Source organism: Budorcas taxicolor, chromosome 17, assembly GCF_023091745.1.
Source record: "Budorcas taxicolor isolate Tak-1 chromosome 17, Takin1.1, whole genome shotgun sequence".
Taxonomy (NCBI): domain Eukaryota; kingdom Metazoa; phylum Chordata; class Mammalia; order Artiodactyla; family Bovidae; genus Budorcas; species Budorcas taxicolor.
This window is the reverse complement of record NC_068926.1, coordinates 114,732-137,674: the sequence shown is the minus strand read 5'-3', so window position 1 is coordinate 137,674 and position 22,943 is coordinate 114,732.

The following is a 22,943-nucleotide window of genomic DNA, read 5'->3' as shown; positions in this document are numbered from 1 at the left end:
CACTCTTTCCTCCTCCAGCAAGACCTTCTTTCTCTTCTGACCTCCGAGTGTACTGGCTCCTCCAGAAAGCTACCCATCATCCTCTTCTCCTGCGCCCATCTAACCAGGCATTGGTTACTGGCTACCTAATGGTGCCTGCCCTTGTGAAGATACCAATTCCTCCTGCTCCTGCAAGCACCACAGCATGTCATATGGCTCTGGTTTACACCCTTCTTCTGGAAGCCTCTTCCACGTGGTCCACGAAGCTCCATGATCTGGCCCAATACCCCTCTGTGCAGTCATCTTCCACCTCTTTCCTCCTGCTCACTCTGTTCAGGATGCTCACTGCATCTGCCTCCCTCAGGCTTTGCACTTGCCACTCTCCCTGGATGGAATGTTCTGTCTCCATAGCCCCTGCTTTATTCCTTCACTTCCTTCAAGTCCCTGCTTACCTGTCACAGAATACTGTCTGACAGGTGCACTTATGCTGCTGTACCTCCTTCAACTCTCTCTTCCCTTCGCCCTGAGTCCCCAAAGGATAGAGCAGGCCTCTTTCCTCACTGAGCACTAACACAGGACACCTTCATTCCCCTCTGAGCCTTAGTTTTCATGTTGTCAAGTGTAACCTATGGACAACACGATGGCTCATTATGGGAGAGTGCCACCTTCCCTTTGAGTAAATGCAGAGTGGCCAGGGCTTGGTGGGGGAGGTGAGGAGAAAGCTGGTGGGTTATCCAGAGAATGTCAACATTGCTCAGTAAGATAAAATGGCAGATGAAACTGATTAAAGTTTTCAAACTTAGAAAGATACTCAAAGTATCGGGGATCCTGGGTGTTTTATTACTGATTTTAATAAACAAATAAACAAAACACCCAGAAGCAAAATAAATCAAAATACAATGAAATAAAATAAAATGCTCATGGGCTTCACATAAGACAACATTCAGAAAGAGCAAGCATGAGTTGGTGCAGTCACCATGGAGAACAGTATGGAGATTCCTCAGAAAAACAGAGGTACCAGAAGATCCAGCAATCCCACTACTCGGCATAGATTCAGAGAAAACTGTAATTCAAAGAGATACATGCACTCCAATGTGCACCACAACAGCAACACTACTTACAATAATCAAGACATGGAAACAAGCTAAATGCCCACAGACAGATGAATGGGCATATGTGGTACATATATATTTGATACAATGGAGTTTTACCATTCTCTAGGTCCATCTAGGAACATGGATGGGTGAATCCAGGGATGGGTGAATCCATACTAAGTGAAGTAAGTCAGATGAAGAAAGACAAATATCATATGATATCATTTATATGTGGAATCTAAAATAAGGCACAAATGAACTTATATATGAAACAGAAATAGATTTACATAGAGAACAGACTTGTGGTTGTCAAGAAGGAGGGGGCTGAAGGAGGGATGGCATGGGAGGTGGGGACTAGCAGATGCAAACTATTATATATAGAGTGGAAAAACAACAAGGTCCTACCGTATAGCACAGAGAACTGTATAGCACTGAGAATATATATCTCAATATCCTGAGATAAATCATAATGGACATATGTGTGACTGAATTACTTTGCTGTACAGCAGAAATTAGTACATTATAAATCAACTATACTTCATTTTAAAACTTAAAAATTAAAAAAGAGGAAGCCAACAAAAGCATCTGAATTTGAGTTTGATATGGAATTATAACATGCAGATGAGAAATATTATGCATGTGTAATAATTTTGATGATGATGATGACAACCATGGTGCTAATGATCTAAAGGTGCATTTAAGGAGGAACAAATTATAAACAAGAGCTTTCCACAGAAACTAAGGAGCCTGGACTGGAGGACACTTATTTGCCATGATGGCTGTTCATCTGGACAGCTGAATAGACTAGCAATGCCCGTGTCCAAGGCCATGCTGTGCTTCCACGGCCAGTTCCACAGCACCAGGATAGCCAGTCCTCACTGAGGGCCCACTGGCTAGGAAGCACCATGTAAAAGGTCTGTCCTTGCCTCAAGAAATGTCTGATTTCTTCTCAAGGGCTCAAACTTCCTCTCCTGACCAAGGGCAAGGGCAAGGCCAAGGGCAAGGCCAAGGGCAAGGCCAAGGGCAAGGCCAAGGCCAAGGCCGCCAAAACGAAGCCCAAACCCCGTAACGCCTGACGGAAGGCAGAAGGCACTAGGCCCCTGTGCAGAGGAAGCCACTGAAGGCGGCAAAGCCACAGAGCTCCCCGACTCCCGTTCCCATAGGAAGATGTGAGGATAAAGGGCCTCATCCCAGCACAGCACCTGCTCCCACCCCCCCCCCCCACCCCGGCCCCCGCCCCCCACAGCGCGCCCCCTGACACAACACCGTCTTCCCAGAAAAGAGAACGGAGAAGCCATGTGTGTGCCAAAGGAGCAAGACGAACGAACGATGCCCCCCCCCCGCCTTTGGGGACACCTGACACCTGGGAACCCCGGGCCCAGCCGATGGGGCCCCGCTGTTCTCGGGCGGGAGGGGGGTGTCGACACGTTGGCCGAGAGCCCTTGCCTGGGCCACCTGCAAATCCCCTGAAACGTGATCCGACCCCAGGGACCGAGGGCAAACGTACAGCTTGAGGTGCTGGAGGAGCCGGTTGAAGCCATGGTGGGAGAGGCACACGGGCGCGCTGCAGACTGCTGGCCAAGTGGGCGGGGACCCAGCAGCTCAGGACTCTGGAGAGCGGGAGGCAGCTCCGCCCCCATTGACATCAATAGGGTTTGGGTGTGTAGATGGAGGGGGCCGCCCCTGGCCTCTTTCCAACCAGAGACCCTGGACGGAGTCCCGTGGAGCGAGTGGGCTTTTCCCGGGCACGGCCCGTGCCCCGGACCGCCAAAATCCCCGTCGGGGTGGGCGGGCAGTTTGGGGCCTTTGGTTTGTGGCCCTCCCTCGCAGCGGGGGGTGGGATCAACCCCGGGTGGATCAATCAGAGGCCCTCAGCAGTGCCAAGGGAGCTCACCTCCCAGGAAACGCCCCTAGGTCCCTTTCAAGTGGCCGCCCATGCCCCCTTCCCCAGCCTGCCTTGCCTTCCAAACCGCTCTGGGGTTTCCCGCCTTTTCACATTCCACAGGTCCCTGGGCCTCGACTGTCCCCCGCCGGCTCCTCCGAGGCATTCCGGGACACCGGACGCTCTCTCCAGCGCCTCCACCTAGATCCCTCGCTGTCCTCGCCTCCGTTTCCCCCCTGCCCCCTCCGAAACTCCTCCGTGGGCTCTTGGCGTCCTTTCCCTACAGCAGTCCCAGAGCGCCACCCCCGAGGGCTTTGAGTTGCCTGGAGCCCAAGGCTCCGGCCAGAGACCTGAGGGGTCAGTGTCTGGACCGGCAGCTAATGCCATTTGGGGCTTTTCTCATATGGAGCCTGAGGCCCGCACCTCCGAAGGCAACCCCCCAGCGCGAGTGCCCTGGAGATACCCGGCCAAGGGGACAGTGTACCCCCTACTGTGGGGAAGGAAGTTCCACTAAGCCAAGGAAGCAACACGGGGGATGGAGGATGAGAGGCACTTCTCCTTTCGCTGAGAACAGGGTGAACCCCCGACGGGAAACGTGACACTACTGCTACAACTCGAGAGGAAAGTGCACGTGCATGCCTCCAATCCAGACGAGGACTGACTTCCATGTGGAGATTCCAGAAGCACCCCAAGATACATGTCAGCACTGGAGAGGATACCTCAGGTTCCGGCCTCGAATCCACACAAGGTCTTAGGCCCCAGCATCGACAGGAGAGGAATACCGAGAGGCCCTCTAGCAACTCGAATGGGGACTGGCCTTTCCTGAGGCCAACAGAGAGGGTCCCTGAGGTACCCGTCGTAACTCGAGAGCACCTGCTGCAACTCGAGAAAATGCAGGAGGTTCTCCCCTCCAGGCGAGCTGAGGCCCATTTCCGCTGAGGCGTCTCGAGGCTAATCACACCTAACTTCTGGAAACTAGAAACGGTCGTTCACACCCTAGCTGCATTTCAAGAACTTCTCCGACATACCCGTCTCCACTCGAGAGGAAGCACGAGGGTCCCGCCCACATCCAGAGGATCTTCGTATCCGCCTCCTATCTCGACAGGAGGGATCCTTTCCCTGCTTCTTCCGGAAAGAATTCCCAGCGATCCCATCACATCTCAAGAGGAGGCACTCTCAGCAGGAAAGGTGAAAGGAACTCCAGGGTCGTGCCAGCATTCCAAGATTTCCCCAGATGTCTCAGTCCATTCCAGAGGAACCTGTTTTCCCTGCACTGCCTCGACTTTCACGCTGAGGAACGACTCACACCATGGTGGCACGTGGGACAGCCCTGTGGGAAAGCCTCGTGGGAACGCCTCGAGGGAAAGCCACAGATCCCTTGATTGACCTGACGGGAAGCGGGCAACTGCTGCTATAGCTCGGGAGAAAAGCGCACCTGCATGACCTGACTCGAAACGAGGACTGACTCCCCTGTGGAGACTCCAGAAGTACCCCTAGATCCATGTCAGCACTGGAGAGGAATCCTCAGATTCTGGCCCCAACAGCACACAAGGTCTTAGGCCCCGGCATCGACTGGAGAGGAACCCCGAGAGGCCCCCTAGCAACTCGCATTTGGAATGCCCTTTCCTGAGGCCACCAGAGCGGGTCCCTGAGGAACCAGTCGTAACTCCAGAGCAGCAGTCCCAACCCGCGAAAATCCAGGAGGTTCTCCCGTCCAGGCGACATGAGGGCCATTTCCGCTGAGGGTTCTCGAGGCTAATCACACCTAACCTCTGGAACTTCGAAAGGGTCCTTCACACCCTTGCTGCAACTCAAGAAGTTCCCCGACATTCCCGTCTCCACTTGAGAGGAAGCAGGAGATACCGCCCACAACAAGAGGAGCCCCATTTCCGCCTCGTAGCTCTAGATGAGGGATTCTTTCCCTGCTTTGTAGGAAAGAATTCTGGGCGTTATCGTCGCAACTCAAGAGGAGGCACTCTAAACAGGAAAGGCGAGAGGAACTCCAGGGTCGTGCCACCATTCCAATGGTCCCCCAGATGTTCAGTCCATCCCAACAGAAACTGTTTTCCCTGCAGTGCCTCGACTTTCACGCCGAGGATCGACCCACACCACAGTGGCACATGGGACAGCTTTGAGGGAAAGCGTCGTGGTAAAGTCAGCAGGGAAAGACACAGATCCCTTTAACAACGCGACTGGAAGAGGGATATTGCTACTTCAGCTGGGGAGGAAAGCGCACCTGCATGCCCCCACTCGAGACGAGGACTGACTCCCCTGGGGAGACTCCAAAAGTATCCCAAGATCCATAAGAGCACACGAGAGGAATCCTCAGGTTCCGGCCCCAAGACCAAACAAGGACTTAGGCCCCGGCACCAACTGGAGAGGAATCCTGATATGCCACCTATCAACTCGCATAGGGACTGGCCTCTCATGAGACAACCAAAGCGGGACCCTGAGGACCCCGTCGGAACTCGAGAACACCTATGGCAACTAAAGAAAATCCAGGAGGTTCTCCCCTCCAGGCGGGATGAGGCCCATTTCCGCTGAGGCGTCAGGAGGCTACACACCTAACGTCGGGAACTTCGAAAGGGTCCTTCACACCGTTGCCGCACCTCAAGAAGATCACCGACATACCCGTCTCCACTCGAGAGGAAGCAAGTGGGTCCCGCCCACATCCAGAGGAGCCCCGTTTTCGCATCATAGGTCGAGAAGAGGGATTCTTTCCCTGCTGCGTCGGGAAAGAATTCCCGGCGTTACCGTCGCATCTCAAGAGGAGGCCCTCTCAACAGGAAAGGCGAGAGGAACTCCAGGTTCGTGTCACCATGCCAAGTGTCCCCCAGACGTCTTAGTCCATTCCAAAGGAACCTCTATTCCCTGCACTGGCTCATCTTTCACGCCGAGGATCCAGTCACACCACGGTGGCACCTGGCCCAGCCCTGTGGGAAATCCTCGTGGGAAAGCCCCGAGGGAGAGCCACAGATCCCTTGATCCACGTGGTGGGAAGCGTGACAACGCTGCTACAGCTTTGGAGGAAAGCGCACGAGCATGCCCCCACTCGAGACGAGGCCTGAATCCCCTGGGGAGACTCCAGCAGTACGCCAAAATCCATGTCAGCACTGGAGAGGAATCCTCAGGTTCCGGCCCCGAATCCATCACAAGGTCTTGGGCCCCGGCATCGACGGGAGAGGAATCCCGAGAGGCCCCCTAGCAACTCGCATGGGGACTGGCCTTTCTGGAGGCCACCAGAGCGGGTCCCTGAGGTCCCCGTCGTAACTGCAGAGCACCTGCCACAACAGGTCTCCCCTCCAGGCGAGATGAGGCCCATTTCCGCTGAGGCGTCTCGAGGCTAATCACACCTCACCTCTGGAACTTCGAAAGGGTCCTTCACACCCTTGCTGCAACTCAAGAAGTTCCCCAACATACCCGTCTCCACTCGAGAGGAAGCAGGAGGGACCCGCCCACATCCAGAGGAGCCCCGTTTCTGCATCATAGCTCGAGATGAGGGATCCTTTCCCTGCTTCGTTGGGAAAGAATTCCCGGCGTTCCTGCAGCATCTCAAGAGGAGGCGCTCTCAACAGGAAAGGCGAGAGGAACACCAGGGTCGTGCAACCATTCCAACAGTCCACAAGATGTCTCCGACATTCCAGAGGATACTCGTTTCCCTGCAATGCCTCGACTTTCACGCCGAGGATCGACTCACACCACGGTAGCACGTGGGACAGCCCTGTGGGGAAGCCTCGTGGGAAAGCCTCGACATAAAGCCACATATCCCTTGATCCACGCGATGGGAAGCATGATACTGTTGCTACAGTTCGGGATGAAAACGCACGTGCATGCCCCCACTCGAGACGAGGACTGACTCCCCTGGGGAGACTCCAGAAGTAGCCCAAGATCGATGTCAGCACTGGAGAGGAATCCTCAGTTTCAAGCCCAGACTCCATCACAAGGTCTTAGGCCCCGGCATCGACGGGAGAGGAATCCCGAGAGGCCCCCTAGCACCTCGCATGGGGACTGGCCTTTCTGGAGGCCACCAGAGCGGGTCCCTGAGGTCCCCGTCGTAACTGCAGAGCACCTGCCACAACAGGTCTCCCCTCCAGGCGAGATGAGGCCCATTTCCGCTGAGGCGTCTCGAGGCTAATCACACCTCACCTCTGGAACGTCGAAAGGGTCCTTCACACCCTTGCTGCAACTCAAGAAGTTCCCCGACATACCCGTCTTCACTCGAGAGGAAGCAGGAGGGACCTGCCCACATCCAGAGGAGCCTCGTTTCCGCATCGTAGCTCGAGATGAGGGATCCTTTCCCTGATTCGTCGGGAAAGAATTCCCGGCGTTCCCGCCGCATCTCAAGAGGAGGCGCTCTCAACAGGGAAGACGAGAGGAATATTAGAGTCGTGCCATCATTCGAAGAGTCCCCCCGGGTTCTCAGTACTTTCCAGAGGAACCTGTTTTCCCTGCACTGCCTCTTGTTTCACGCCGAGGATCGACTAACACCACGGTGGTACGTGGGACAGCCCTGTGGGTAAGCCTCGTGGGAAAGCCTCCACGTAAAGCCACATATCCCTTGATCCACGCGATGGGAAGCATGATACTGCTGCTACAGCTTGGGATGAAAACGCACGTGCATGCCCCCACTCGAGATGAGGACTGACTCCCCTGGGGAGACTTCAGAAGCACCACAAAATCCATGTCAGCACTGGAGAGGAATCCTCAGGTACCGGCCCTGACTCCACACAAGGTCTTTGGCCCCGGCATCGACGGGAGAGGAATCCCAAGAGGACCCCTAGCAACTCGCATGGGGACTGGCCTCACCTGAGCCCACCTGAGCGGGTCCCTGAAGTCCCCATCGTAACTCGAGAACACCTGCCACAACTCGAGAAAATCCAGGACGTTCTCCCCTCCAGGTGAGATGAGGCCCATTTCCTCTGAGGCGTCTCGAGGCTAATCACACATAACCTCTGAAACTTCTAAAGGGTCCTTCACACCCTTGCTGCAACTCAAGAAATTCCCCGACATACCCGTCTCCACTCGAGAGGAAGCAAGTGGGTCCCGCCCACATCAAGAGGTGCCCCGACACCGCCTCGTAGCTCGAGATGAGGGATCCTTTCCCTGCATCGTCGGGAAAGAATTCCCGGCGTTCCCGTCGCATCTCAAGAGGAGGCGTCTCAACAGGAAAGGCGAGAGGAACTTCAGGGTCGTGTCACCATTCCAGGAGTCCCCCAGGTGTCTCAGTCCATTGCAGAGGAAAACCTTTTCCATGCACTGGCTCGTCTTTCACGCCGAGGATCGATTCACACCACGGTGGCACGTGGCACAGCCCTGTAGGAAATCCTCGTTGGAAAGCCTTGAGCGAAAGCCACAGATCCCTTGATCCATGTGACGGGAAAAGTGACACTGCTGCTACAGCTCGGGAGATAAGCGCAAGGGCATGTCCCCACTCGAGACGAGGGCTGACGCCACTAGGGAGACTCTAGAAGTACCCCAAGATCCATGTCAGCAATGAAGAGGTATACTCAGGTTCCGGCCCCGACTCCACACAAGGACTTAGGCCCCGGCATCGACGGGAGAGGATTCCCGAGAGGCCCCCTAGCAACTCTCATGGGGACTGGCCTTTCCTGAAGCCACCAGAGCGGGTCCCTGAGGTCCCCGTCGTAACTGCAGAGCACCTGCCACAACAGGTCTCCCCTCCAGGCGAGATGAGGCCCATTTCCGCTGAGGCGTCTCGAGGCTAATCACACCTCACCTCTGGAACTTCGAAAGGGTCCTTCACACCCTTGCTGCAACTCAGGAAGTTCCCCGATATAACCGTCTCCACTCGAGAGGAAGCACGAGGGTCTCGCCCACATCCAGAGGAGCCCCCTACCTGCCTCGTAGCTCCATATGGGGAATCCTTTCCCTGCTTTGTCGGGAAAGAATTCCCGGCGTTCCCGTCGCGTCTCAAGAGGAGGCGCTCTCAACAGGAAAGGCGAGAGGAACTCTAGGGTCTTGCACCATTCCAAGAGTCCCACAGGTGTCTCAGTCCATTTCAGAGGAATCTGTTTTCCCTGCACTGCCTCGACTTTCACGCCGAGGATCGACTCACACCACGGTGGCACGTGGGACAGCTCTGTGGGAAAGCCTCGTGGGAAAGCCTCGAGGAAAAGCCACAGATCCCTTGATCCACGTGAGGGGAAGCGTGACACTGGTGCTAGAGCTGGGGAGGAAAGCGCAAGTTCATGCCCCCACTCGAGGCGAGGACTGACTCATCTGGGGAGACTCCAGAAGAACCCAAGATCCATGTCAGCACTGCAGAGGAATCCTCAGGTTCCAGCCGCGACTCCACACAAGGTCTTAGGCCCTGGCATCGACGGGAGAGGAATCCCGAGATGCCCCCTTGCAACTCTCATGGGGCCTGGCCTTTGCTGAGGCCACCAGAGCGGGTCCCTGAGGTCCCCGTCGTAACTCGAGAACACCTGCCACAACTAGAGAAAATCCAGTAGGTTGTCCCCTCCAGGCGAGAGGAGGCTCGTTTCCGCTGAGGCGTCTCGAGGCTAATCACAGCTAACCTCTGGAACTTGGAAAGGGTCCTTCGCACCCTTGCTGCAACTCAAGTAGTTCCCCGACATAGCTGTCTCCACTCGAGAGGAAGTATGAGGGTCACGCCCACATCCAGAGGAGGCCCGTTTCCACCTCGCAGCTCGAGATGAGGGATCCATTCCCTGATTCGTCGGGAAAGATCTCATGGGGATGCCGTCGCATCTCAAGAGGAGGCGCTCTCAACAGGAAAGGCGAGAGGAACACCAGGGTCGTGCAACCATTCCAACAGTCCACAAGATGTCTCTGACATTCCAGAGGAAACTCGTTTCCCTGCAATGCCTCGACTTTCACGCCGAGGATCGACTCACACCACGGTAGCACGTGGGACAGCCATGTGGGTAAGCCTCGTGGGAAAGCCTCGACGTAAAGCCACATATCCCTTGATCCATGCGATGGGAAGCATGATACTGCTGCTACAGCTCGGGATGAAAACGCACGTGCATGCCCCCACTCGAGACGAGGACTGACTCCCCTGGGGAGACTCCAGAAGTAGCCCAAGATCGATGTCAGCACTGGAGAGGAATCCTCAGTTTCAAGCCCAGACTCCATCACAAGGTCTTGGGCCCCGGCATCGACGGGAGAGGAATCCCGAGAGGCCCCCTAGCACCTCGCATGGGGACTGGCCTTTCTGGAGGCCACCAGAGCGGGTCCCTGAGGTCCCCGTCGTAACTGCAGAGCACCTGCCACAACAGGTCTCCCCTCCAGGCGAGATGAGGCCCATTTCCGCTGAGGCGTCTCGAGGCTAATCACACCTAACCTCTGGAACTTCGAAGGGGTCCTTCACACCCTTGCTGCAACTCAAGAAGTTCCCCAACATACCCGTCTCCACTCGAGAGAAAGCAGCAGGGACCCGCCCACATCCAGAGGAGCCCCGTTTCCGCATCGTAGCTCGTGATGAGGGATCCTTTCCCTGCTTCGTCGGGAAAGAATTCCCGGCGTTCCCGCCGCATCTCAAGAGGAGGTGCTCTCAACAGGAAAGGCGAGAGGAGCTTTAGGGTCGTGCCACCATTCGAAGAGTTCCCCCGGGTTCTCAGTACTTTCCAGAGGAACCTGTTTTCCCTGCACTGCCTCTTGTTTCACGCCGAGGATCGACTCACACCACGGTGGTACGTGGGACAGCCCTGTGGGTAAGCCTCGTGGGAAAGCCTCGACGTAAAGCCACATATCCCTTGATCCACACGATGGGAAGCGTGATACTGCTGCTACAGCTTGGGATGAAAATGGACGTGCATGCCCCAACTCGAGATGAGGACTGACTCCCCTGGGGAGACTTCAGAAGTACCACAAAATCCATGTCAGCACTGGAGAGGAATCCTCAGGTACCGGCCCTGACTCCACACAAAGTCTTAGGCCCCGGCATCGATGGGAGAGGAATCCCGAGAGGCCCCCTGGCAACTCGCATGGGGACTGGCCTCACCTGAGCCCACCTGAGCGGGTCCCTGAAGTCCCCATCGTAACTCGAGAACACCTGCCACAACTCGAGAAAATCCAGGACGTTCTCCCCTCCAGGTGAGATGAGGCACATTTCCTCTGAGGCGTCTCGAGGCTAATCACACATAACCTCTGAAACTTCTAAAGGGTCCTTCACACCCTTGCTGCAACTCAAGAAATTCCCCGACATACCCGTCTCCACTCGAGAGGAAGCAAGTGGGTCCCGCCCACATCAAGAGGAGCCCCGACACCGCCTCGTAGCTCCAGATGAGGGATCCTTTCCATGCATCGTCGGGAAAGAATTCCCGGGGTTCCCGTCGCATCTCAAGAGGAGGCGTCTCAACAGGAAAGGCGAGAGGAACTTCAGGGTCGTGTCACCATTCCAGGAGTCCCCCAGGTGTCTCAGTCCATTGCAGAGGAAAACCTTTTCCATGCACTGGCTCGTCTTTCACGCCGAGGATCGATTCACACCATGGTGGCACGTGGCACAGCCCTGTAGGAAATCCTCGTTGGAAAGCCTCAAGCGAAAGCCACAGATCCCTTGATCCATGTGACGGGAAAAGTGACACTGCTGCTACAGCTCGGGAGGTAAGCGCAAGTGCATGTCCCCACTCGAGATGAGGGCTGACGCCACTGGGGAGACTCCAGAAGTACCCCAATATCCATGTCAGCACTGAAGAGGTATACTCAGGATCCGGCCCCGACTCCACACAAGGACTTAGGCCCCGGCATCGACGGGAGAGGATTCCCGAGAGGCCCCCTAGCAACTCTCATGGGGACTGGCCTTTCCTGAAGCCACCAGAGCGGGTCCCTGAGGTCCCCGTCGTAACTGCAGAGCACCTGCCACAACAGGTCTCCCCTCCAGGCGAGATGAGGCCCATTTCCGCTGAGGCGTCTCGAGGCTAATCACACCTCACCTCTGGAACTTCGATAGGGTCCTTCACACCCTTGCTGCAACTCAGGAAGTTCCCCGATATACCCGTCTCCACTCGAGAGGAAGCACGAGGGTCTCGCCCACATCCAGAGGAGCCGCCTACCTGCTCGTAGCTCCATATGGGGAATCCTTTCCCTGCTTTGTCGGGAAAGAATTCCCGGCGTTCCCGTCGCGTCTCAAGAGGAGGCCCTCTCAACAGGAAAGGCGAGAGGAACTCCAGGGTCCTTGCACCATTCCAAGAGTCCCACAGGTGTCTCAGTCCATTTCAGAGGAAACTGTTTTCCCTGCACTGCCTCGACTTTCACGCCGAGGATCGACTCACACCACGGTGGCACGTGGGACAGCCCTGTGGGTAAGCCTCGTGGGAAAGCCTCGAGGGAAAGCCACAGATCCCTTGATCCACGTGACAGGAAGCGTGACACTACTGCTGCAGCTCGGGAGGAAAGCGAACGTGAATGTCCCCACTCGAGATGAGGCCAGACTCCCCTGGGGAGACTCAGAAGCAACCCAAGATCCATGGTAACACTGGAGAGGAATTCTCAGGTTCCGGCCCATACTCCACACAAGGTCTTAGGCCCCGGCATGGACGGGAGAGGAATCCTGAGACTGCCCCTAGCAACTCGCATGGGGACTGGCCTTTCCTGAGGCCACCAGAACGGGTCCCTTAGGTCCCCGTGGTAACTCGAGAAGACCTGCCGCAACTCGAGAAAATCCAGGAGGTTCTCCCCTCCATGCGAGATGAGGCCCATTTCCGCTGAGGCGTCTCGAGGCTGATCACACCTCACCTCTGGAACTTCGAAAGGGTCCTTCACACCCTTGCTGCAAATCAAGAAGTTCCCCGACATACCCGTCTCCACTCGAGAGGAAACACGAGGGTCCCGCCACATCCAGTGGATCCCCGTTTCCGCCTTGTAGCTCGAGATGAGGGATCCTTACCCTGCTTCGTCGGGAAAAGGTTCCCGGCGTTCTCGTCGCATCTCAAGAGGAGGCCCTCTCAAGAGGATGGCGAGAGGAACTCCAGGGTCGTGCCACCATTCCAAGAGTCCCCCAGAGGTCTCAGTCCATTACAGAGGAACCTCTTTTCCCTTCACCGGCTCGTCCTTCACGCCGAGGATCGACTCACACCAAGGTGGCACGTGGCACAGCCCTGTGGGAAAGCCTCGAGGGAAACCTCCAGGGAAAGCCACAGATCCCTTGATCCACGTGACAGGAAGCGTGACACTACTGCTGCAGCTCGGGAGGAAAGCGCACGTGCATGCCCCCACTCGAGACGAGGCCTGACTCCCCTGGGGAGACTCAGAAGCACCCCAAGATCCATGGCAACACTGGAGAGGAATCCTCAGGTTCCGGCCCCGACTCCACACAAGGCCTTAGGCCCCGGCATCGACGGGAGAGGAAACCCGAGATGGCTCCTTGCAACTCGCATGGGGACTGGCCTTTCCTGACGCCACCAGAGCGGGCCCCTAGGTCCCCGTCGTAGCTTGAGAAGACCTGCCGCAACTCGAGAAAATCCAGGAGGTTCTCCCCTCCAGGAGAGATGAGGCCCATTTCCGCTGAGTCGTCTCGAGGCTGATCACACCTCACCTCTGGAACTTCGAAAGGGTCCTTCACACTCTTGGTGCTAATCAAGAAGTTCCCCGACATCCCCGTCTCCACACGAGAGGAAACACGAGGGTCCCGCCCACATCCAGAGGAGCCCTGTTTCCGCCTCGTAGCTCGAGATGAGGGATCTTTCTCTGCTTCGTCGGGAAAGAGTTCCTGGTGTTCCCGGCGCATCTCAAGAGGAGGCCCTTTCAACAGGAACGGCGAGAGGAACTCCAGGGTCGTGCCACCATTCCAAGAAACCCCCAGATGTCTCAGTCCATTCCAGAGCAACCTCTTTTCCCTTCACCGGCTCTTCTTTGACGCCGAGGATCGACTCACACCAAGGTGGCACGTGGCACAGCCCTGTGGGAAAGCCTCGTGGGGAAGCCTCGAGGGAAAGCCTCGAGGGAAAGCCACAGATCCCTTGATCCACGTGACAGGAAGCGTGACACTACTGCTGCAGCTCGGGAGGAAAGCCCACGTGCATGCTCCCAATCGAGACGAGGCCTAACTCCCCTGGGGAGACTCAAAAGCACCCCAAGATCCATGGCAACACTGGAGACGAATCCTCAGATTCCGGCCCCGACTCCACACAAGGTCATAGGCCCCGGCATCGACGGGAGAGGAATCCCGAGAGGGCCTCAAGCAACCTGCATGAGGACTGGCCTTTCCTGAGGCCACCAGAGCGGTTCCCTGTGGTCCCCGTCGTAACTCGAGAAGACCTGCCACAACTCGAGAAAATCCAAGAGGTTCTCCCCTCCAGGCGAGATGAGGCCCATTTCCGCTGAGGCGTCTCGAGGCTGATCACACCTCACCTCTGGAACTTCGAAAGGGTCCTTCACACCCTTGGTGGAAATCAAGAAGTTCCCCGACATACCCGTCTCCGCTCGAGAGGAAACACGAGGGTCCCGCCTACATCCAAATCATCCCCGTTTCCGCCTCGTAGCTCGAGATGAGGGATCCTTTCCCTGCTTCGTCGGGAAAGAGTTCCTGGCGTTCCCGGCGCATCTCAAGAGGATGCCCTCTCAACAGGAAATGCGAGAGGAACTCCAGGGTCGTGTCACCATTCCAAGAGTCCCCCAGATGTCTCAGTCCATTCCAGAGGAACCTCTTTTCCCTTCACTGGCTCGTATTTCACGCCGAGGTTCGACTCACACCTAGGTGGCACGTGGCACAGCCCTGTGGGAAAGCCTCGTGGGAAAGCCTCGAGGGAAAGCCTCGAGGGAAAGCCACAGATCCCTTGATCTACGTGACAGGAAGCGTGACACTACTGGTGCAGCTCGGGAGGAAAGCACACGTGCATGCCCCCACTCGAGACGAGGCCTGACTCCCCTGCTGAGTCTCACAAGCACCCCAAGATCCATGGCAACACTGGAGAGGAATCCTCAGATTCCGGCCGCGACTCCACACAAGGTCTTAGGCCCCGGCATCGACGGGAGAGGAAACCTGAGAGGGCCTCAAGCAACTCGCATGGGGACTGGCCTTTCCTGAGGCCACCAGAGCGGGTCCCTTAGGTGCCAGTAGTAAATCGAAAGACGTGCCGCAACTCAAGAAAATCCACGAGGTTCTCCTCTCCAGGCGAGATGAGGCCCATTTACACTGAGGCGTCTCGAGGCTGATCACACCTCACCTCTGGAACTTCGAAAGGGTCCTTCACACCCTTGGTGCAAATCAAGAAGTTCCCCGACATACCGTCTCCACTAGAGAGGAAACACGAGGGTCCCGCCCACATCCAGAGGAGCCCCATTTCCGAATCGTAGCTCGAGATGAGGGATCCTTTCCCTGCTTTGTCGCAAAAGAGTTCCCGGCGTCCCGTCGCATCTCAAGAGGAGGCCCTCTCAACAGGAACGGCGAGAGGAACTCCAGGGTCGTGCCACCATTCCAAGAGCCCCCCAGTTGTCTCAGTCCATTCCAGAGTAAACTCTTTTCCCTTCACCCGCTCGTCCTTCATGCCGAGGATCGACTCACACCAATGTGGCACGTGGCACAGCCCTGTGGGAAAGCCTCGAGCGAAAGCCTCGAGGGAAAGCCACAGATCCCTTGATCCACGTGACAGGATGCGTGACACTACGGCTGCAGCTCGGGAGGAACGCCCACGTGCATGCCCCCACTTGAGACGAGGCCTGACTCCCCTGGGGAGACTCAGAAGCACCCCAAGATCCATGGCAACTCTGGAGAGGAATCCTCAGGTTCCGGCCCAGACTCCACACTAGGTCTTAGGCCCCGGCATGGACGGGAGAGGAATCTCGAGAGGGCCCCTAGCAAATCGCATGGGGACTGGCCTTTCCTGAGGCCACCAAAGCGGGTCCCTGAGGTCCCCGTCTTTACGCGAGAAGACCTCGGCACCTCGAGAAAATCCAGGAGGTTATTCCCTCCAGGCGAGATGAGGCCCATTTCCGCTGAGGCGTCTCGAGCCTGATCACACCTCACCTCTGGAACTTCGAAAGGGTCCTTCACTCCCTTGGTGCAAATCAAGAAGTTCTCCGACATACCCGTCTCCACTCGAGAGGAAACACGAGGGTCCCGCCCACATCCAGAGGAGCCCCGTTTCCGTCTGGTAGCTCGAGATGAGGGATCCTTTCCCTGCTTTATCGGGAAAGAGTTCCTGGCGTTCCTGTCGCATCTCAAGAGGAGGCCCTCTCAACAGAAACGGCGAGCGGAACTCCAGTGTCGTACCACCATTCCAAGAGTCCCCCAGATGTCTCAGTCCATTCCAGAGGATCCTCTTTTCCCTTTACCGGCTCATCTTTCACAGCGAGGATCGACTCACACCAAGGTGGCACGTGGCACAGCCCTGTGGGAAAGCCTCGTGGGAAAGCCTCGAGGGAAAGCCACAGATCCCTTGATCCACGTGACAGGAAGCGTGACACTACTGTTGCAGCTTGGGAGGAAAGTGCACGTGCATGCCCCCACTCGAGACGAGGCCTGAGTCCCCTGGCGAGTCTCAGAAGCACCCCAAGATCCATGGCAACATTGGAGAGGAATCCTCAGGTTCCGGCCCCGACTCCACACAAGGTCTTAGGCCCCGGCATGGACGGGAGAGGAATCCCGAGATGGCCCCTAGCAACTCGTATGGGGACTGGCCTTTCCTGCGTACAACAGAGCGGGTCCCTGAGGTCCCCGTCATAACTTGAGAAGACATGCCGCAACTCGGGAAAATCCAGGAGGTTCTCGCCTCCAGGCGAGATGAGGCCCATTTCCGCTGAGGGGTCTCGAGTCTGATCACTCCTCACCTCTGGAATTTCGAAAGGGTCCTTCACACCCTTGGTGCAAATCAAGAAGTTCCCAGACATACCCGTCACCACTCGAGAGGAAACACGAGGGTCCCGCCCACATCCAGAGGAGCCCCGTTTCCGCCTCGTAGTTCGAGATGAGGGATCCTTTCCCTGCTTCGTCGGGAAAGAGTTCCCGGCCTTCCGTCGCATCTCAAGAGGAGGCCCTCTCAACAGAAACGGCGAGCGGAACTCCAGTGTCGTGCCACCATTCCAAGAGTCCCCCAGATGTCTCAGTCCATTCCAGAGGAACCTCTTTTCCCTTCACCGGCTCGTCTTTGACGCCGAGGATCGACTCACACCAAGGTGGCACGTGGCACGGCCCTGTGGGAAAGCCTCGTGTGAAAGCCTCGAGGGAAAGCCTCGAGGGAAAGCCTCGAGGGAAAGCCACAGATCCCTTGATCCACCTGACAGCAAGCATGACACTACTGCTGCAGCTCGGGAGGAAAGCGCACGTCCATGCCCCCACTCGAGAAGAGGCCTGACTCCCCTGGGGAGACTCAGAAGCACCCCAAGATCCATGGCAACACTGGAGAGGAATCCTCAGGTTCCGGCCCCGACTCCACACAAGGTCTTAGGCCCCAGCATGGACGGGAGAGTAGTCCCGAGATGGCCCCTAGCAACTCGCATGGGGACTGGCCTTTCCTGAGGCCACCAGGGCGGGTCCCTGAGGTCCCCGTCTTCACTCAAGAAGACCTGTCGCAACTCGAGATAATCCAGGAGGTTCTCCCCTCCAGGCGAAATGAGGCCCATTTCCGCTGAGGCGTCTCGAGGCTGATCACACCTCACCTCTGGAACTTCGAAAGGGTCCTTCACACCCTTGGTGCAAATCAAGAAGTTCCCCGACATACCCGTCTCCACTCGAGAGGAAACACGAGGGTCCCGCCCACATCCAAATGAGCCCCGTTTCCGCCTCGTAGCTCGAGATGAGGGATCCTTTCCCTGCTTCGCCGCGAAAGAGTTCCTGGCGTTCCCGGCGCATCTCAAGAGGAGTCCCTCTCAACAGAAACGGCGAGAGGAACTCCAAGGTCGTGCCACCATTCCAAGAGTCCCCCAGATGTCTCAGTCCATTCCAGAGGAACCTCTTTTCCCTTCACCGGCTCTTCTTTGACGCCGAGGATCGACTCACACCAAGGTGGCACGTGGCACAGCCCTGTGGGAAAGCCTCGTGGGGAAGCCTCGAGGGAAAGCCTCGAGGGAAAGCCACAGATCCCTTGATCCACGTGACAGGAAGCGTGACACTACTGCTGCAGCTCGGGAGGAAAGCGCACGTGCATGCCCCCACTCGAGACGAGGCCTGACTCCCCAAGGAGTCTCACAAGCACCCCAAGATCCATGGCAACACTGGAGAGGAATCCTCAGATTCCGGCCCCGACTCCACCCAAGGTCATAGGCCCCGGCATCGACGGGAGAGGAATCCCGAGAGGGCCTCAAGCAACCCGCATGGGGACTGGCCTTTCCTGAGGCCTCCAGAGCGGGTCCCTGTGGTCCCCGTCGTAACTCGAGAAGACCTGCCGCAACTCGAGAAAATCCAAGAGGTTCTACCTCCAGGCGAGATGAGGTCCATTTCCTCTGAGACGTCTCGAGGCTGATCACATTTCACCTCTGGAACTTCGAAAGGGTCCTTCACACCCTTGGTGCAAATCAAGAAGTTCCCCGACATCCCCGTCTCCACTCGAGAGGAAACACGAGGGTCCCGCCTACATCCAAATCATCCCCGTTTCCGCCTCGTAGCTCGAGATTAGGGATCCTTTCCCTGCTTTGTCGGGAAAGAGTTCCCGGCGTCCCGTCGCATCTCAAGAGGAGGCCCTCTCAACAGGAACGGCGAGAGGAACTCCAGGGTCGTGCCACCATTCCAAGAGTCCCCCAGTTGTCTCAGTCCATTCCAGAGTAAACTCTTTTCCCTTCACCCGCTGGTCCTTCACGCCGAGGATCGACTCACACCAAGGTGGCACGTGGCACAGCCCTGTGGGAAAGCCTCGAGCGAAAGCCTCGAGGGAAAGCCACAGATCCCTTGATCCAAGTGACAGGAAGCGTGAAACTACACTGCAGCTCGGGAGGAACGCCCACGTGCATGCCCCCACTTGAGACGAGGCCTGACTCCCCTGGGGAGACTCAGAAGCACCCCAAGATCCATGGCAACTCTGGAGAGGAATCCTCAGGTTCCGGCCCAGACTCCACACAAGGTCATAGGCTCCGGCATGGACGGGAGAGGAATCCCGAGATGACCCCTAGCAACTCGTATGGGGACTGGCCTTTTCTGAGTACAACAGAGCGGGTCCCTGAGGTCCCCGTCGTAACTTGAGAAGACATACCGCAACTCGAGAAAATCCAGGAGGTTCTCGCCTCCAGGCGAGATGAGGCCCATTTCCGCTGAGTGGTCTCGACGCTGATCACACCCCACCTCTGGAACTTCGAAAGGGTCCTTCACACCCTTGGTGCAAATCAAGAAGTTCCCAGACATACCCGTCTCCACTCGAGAGGAAACACGAGGGTCCCGCCCACATCCAGAGGAGCCCCGTTTCCGCCTCGTAGCTCGAGATGAGGGATCCTTTCCCAGCATCGTCGGGAAAGAGTTCCCGGCCTTCCGTCCCATCTCAAGAGGAGGCCCTCTCAACAGATACGGCGAGAGGAACTCCAGTGTCGTGCCACCATTCCAAGAGTCCCCCAGATGTCTCAGTCCATTCCAGAGGAAGCTCTTTTCCCTTCACCGGCTCGTCTTTGACGCCGAGGATCGACTCACACCAAGGTGTCACGTGGCACGGCCCTGTGGGAAAGCCTCGTGGGAAAGCCTCGAGGGAAAGCCTCGAGGGAAAGCCTCAAGGGAAAGCCACAGATCCCTTGATCCACCTGACAGGAAGAGTGACACTACTGCTGCAGCTCGGGAGGAAAGTGCACGTGCATGCCCCCACTCGAGAAGAGGCCTGACTCCCCTGGGGAGACTCAGAAGCACCCCAAGATCCATGGCAACACTGGAGAGGAATCCTCAGGTTCCGGCCCCGACTCCACACAAGGTCTTAGGCCCCAGCATGGACAGGAGAGTAATGCCGAGATGGCCCCTAGCAACTCGCATGGGGACTGGCCTTTCCTGAGGCCACCAGAGCGGGTCCCTGAGGTCCCCGTCTTAACTCAAGAAGACCTGTGGCAACTCGAGAAAATCCAGGAGGTTCTCCCCTCCAGGTGAGAAGAGGCCCATTTCTGCTGAGGCGTCTCGAGGCTGATCACACCTCTCCTCTGGAACTTCGACAGGTTCATTCACACCCTTGGTGCAAATCAAGAAGTTCCCCGACATACCCGTCTCCGCTCGAGAGGAAACACGAGGGTCCCGCCTACAACCAAATCATCCCCGTTTCCGCCTCGTAGCTCGAGATGAGGGATCCTTTCCCTGCTTCGTCGGGAAAGAGTTCCTGGCGTTCCCGGCGCATTTCAAGAGGAGGCCCTCTCAACAGGAACGGCGAGAGGAACTCCAGGGTCGTGCCACCATCCCAAGAGGGCCCCAGATGTCTCAGTCCATTCCAGAGGAACCTCTTTTCCCTTCACCGGCTCTACTTTGACGCCAAGGATCGACTCACACCAAGGTGGCACGTGGCACAGCCCTGTGGGTAAGCCTCGTGGGGAAGCCTCGAGGGGAAGCCTCGAGGGAAAGCCACAGATCCCTTGATCCACGTGACAGGAAGCGTGACACTACTGCTGCAGCTCGGGAGGAAAGCGCACGTGCATGCCCCCACTGGAGACGAGGCCTGACTCCCCTGCGGAGACTCACAAGCACCCCAAGATCCATGGCAACACTGGAGAGGAATCCTCAGATTCCGGACCCCACTCCGAACAAGGTCATAGGCCCCGGCATCGACGGGAGAGGAATCCCGAGAGGGCCTCAAGCAAACTGCATGGGGACTGGCCTTTCATGAGGCCAGCAGAGCGGGTCCCTGTGGTCCCCGTCGTAACTCGAGAAGACCTGCCGCACCTCGAGAAAATCCAGGAGGTTCTCCCCTCCAGGCGAGATGAGGCCCATTTCCGCTGAGGCGTCTCGAGGCTGATCACACCTCACCTCTGGAACTTCGAAAGGTTCATTCACACCCTTGGTGCAAATCAAGAAGTTCCCCGACATACCCGTCTCCGCTCGAGAGGAAACACGAGGGTCCCGCCCACATCGAGAGGAGCCCCGTTTCCCCCTTGTAGCTCGAGATGAGGGATCCATTCCCTGCTTCGTCGGGAAAGAGTTCCCGGCTTTCCCGTCGCATCTCAAGAGTAGCCCTCTCAACAGGAACCGAGAGAGGAACTGCAGGGTCGTGCCACCATTCCAAGAGTCCCCCAGATGTCTCAGTCCATTCCAGAGGAACCTCTTTTCCCTTCACCGGCTCGTCTTTCACGCCGAGGATCGACTCACACCAAGGTGGCACGTGGCACAGCCCTGTGGGAAAGCCTCGTGGGAAAACCTCGAGAGAAAGCCTTGAGGGAAAGCCACAGATCCCTTGATACACGTGACAGGAAGCGTGACACTACTGCTGCAGCACGGGAGGAAAGGGCACGTGCACGCCCCCACTCGAGACGACGCCTGACTCCCCTAGTGAGACTCACAAGCACCCCAAGATCCATGGCAACACTGGAGAGGAATCCTCAGATTCCGGCCGCGACTCCACACAAGGTCTTAGGCCCTGGCATCGACGGGAGAAGAATCCCGAGAGGGCCTCAAGCAACTCGCATGGGGACTGGCCTTTCCTGAGGCCACCAGAGCGGGTCCCTGAGGTGCCAGTAGTAAATCGAAAGACGTGCCGCAACTCGAGAAAATCCACGAGGTTCTCCTCTCCAGGCGAGATGAGGCCCATTTCCACTGAGGCGTCTCGAGGCTGATCACACCTCACCTCTGGAACTTCGAAAGGGTCCTTCACACCCTTGGTGCAAATCAAGAATTTCCCCGACATACCCATCTCCACTAGAGGGGAAACACGAGGGTCCCGCCCACATCCAGAGGAGCCCCATTTCCGAATGGTAGCTCGAGATGAGGGATCCTTTCCCTGCTTCATCGCGAAAGAGTTCCCGGCGTCCCGTCGCATCTCAACAGGAGGCCCTCTCAACAGGAACGGCGAGAGGAACTCCAGGGTCGTGCCACCATTCCAAGAGTCCCCCAGTTGTCTCAGTCCATTCCAGAGTAAACTCCTTTCCCTTCACCGGCTCGTCCTTCACGCCGACGATCGACTCACACCAAGGTGGCACATGGCACGGCCCTGTGGGAAAGCCTCGTGGGAAAGCCTCGAGGGAAAGCCTCGACGGAAAGCCTCGAGGGAAAGCCACAGATCTCTTGATCCACGTGACAGGAAGCGTGACACTACTGCTGCAGCTCGGGAGGAAAGCGCACGTGCATGCCCCCACTCGAGACGAGGCCTGACTCCCCTGGGGAGACTCAGAAGCACCCCAAGATACATGGCAACACTGGAGAGGAATCCTCAGGTTCCATCCCCGACTCCACACAAGGGCTTAAGCCCCGGCATGGACAGGAGAGTAATCCCGAGATGGCCCCTAGCAACTCGCATGGGGACTGGCCTTTCCTGAGGCCACCAGAGCGGGTCCCTGAGGTCCCCGTCTTAACTCAAGAAGACCTGTGGCAACTCGAGAAAATCCAGGAGGTTCTCCCCTCCAGACGAGATGAGGCCCGTTTCCGCTGAGGCGTCGTGAGCCTGATCACACCTCACCTCTGGAACTTCGAAAGGGTCCTTCACTCCCTTGGTGCAAATCAAGAAGTTTCCCGACATACCCGTCTCCACTCGAGAGGAAACACGAGGGTCCCGCCCACATCCAGAGGAGCCCCGTTTCCGCCTCGTGGCTCGAGATGAGGGATCCTTTCCCTGCTTCGTCGGGAAAGAGTTCCCGGCGTTCCCGTCGCATCTCAAGAGGAGGCCCTCTGAACAGGAACGGCGAGAGAAACTCCAGGGTCCTGCCACCATTCCAAGAGTTCCCCAGATGTCTCAGTCCATTCCAGAGGAACCTCTTTTCCCTACACCGGCTAGTCCTTCACGCCAAGGATCGACTCACACCAAGGTGGCACGTGACACAGCCCTGTGGGAAAGCCTCGTGGGAAAGCCTCGTGGGAAAGACTCGAGGGAAAGCCAGAGATCCCTTGATCCTCGTGACAGGAATCGTGACACTACTGCTGCAGCTCGGGAGGAAAGTGCACGTGCATGCCCCCACTCGAGAAGAGA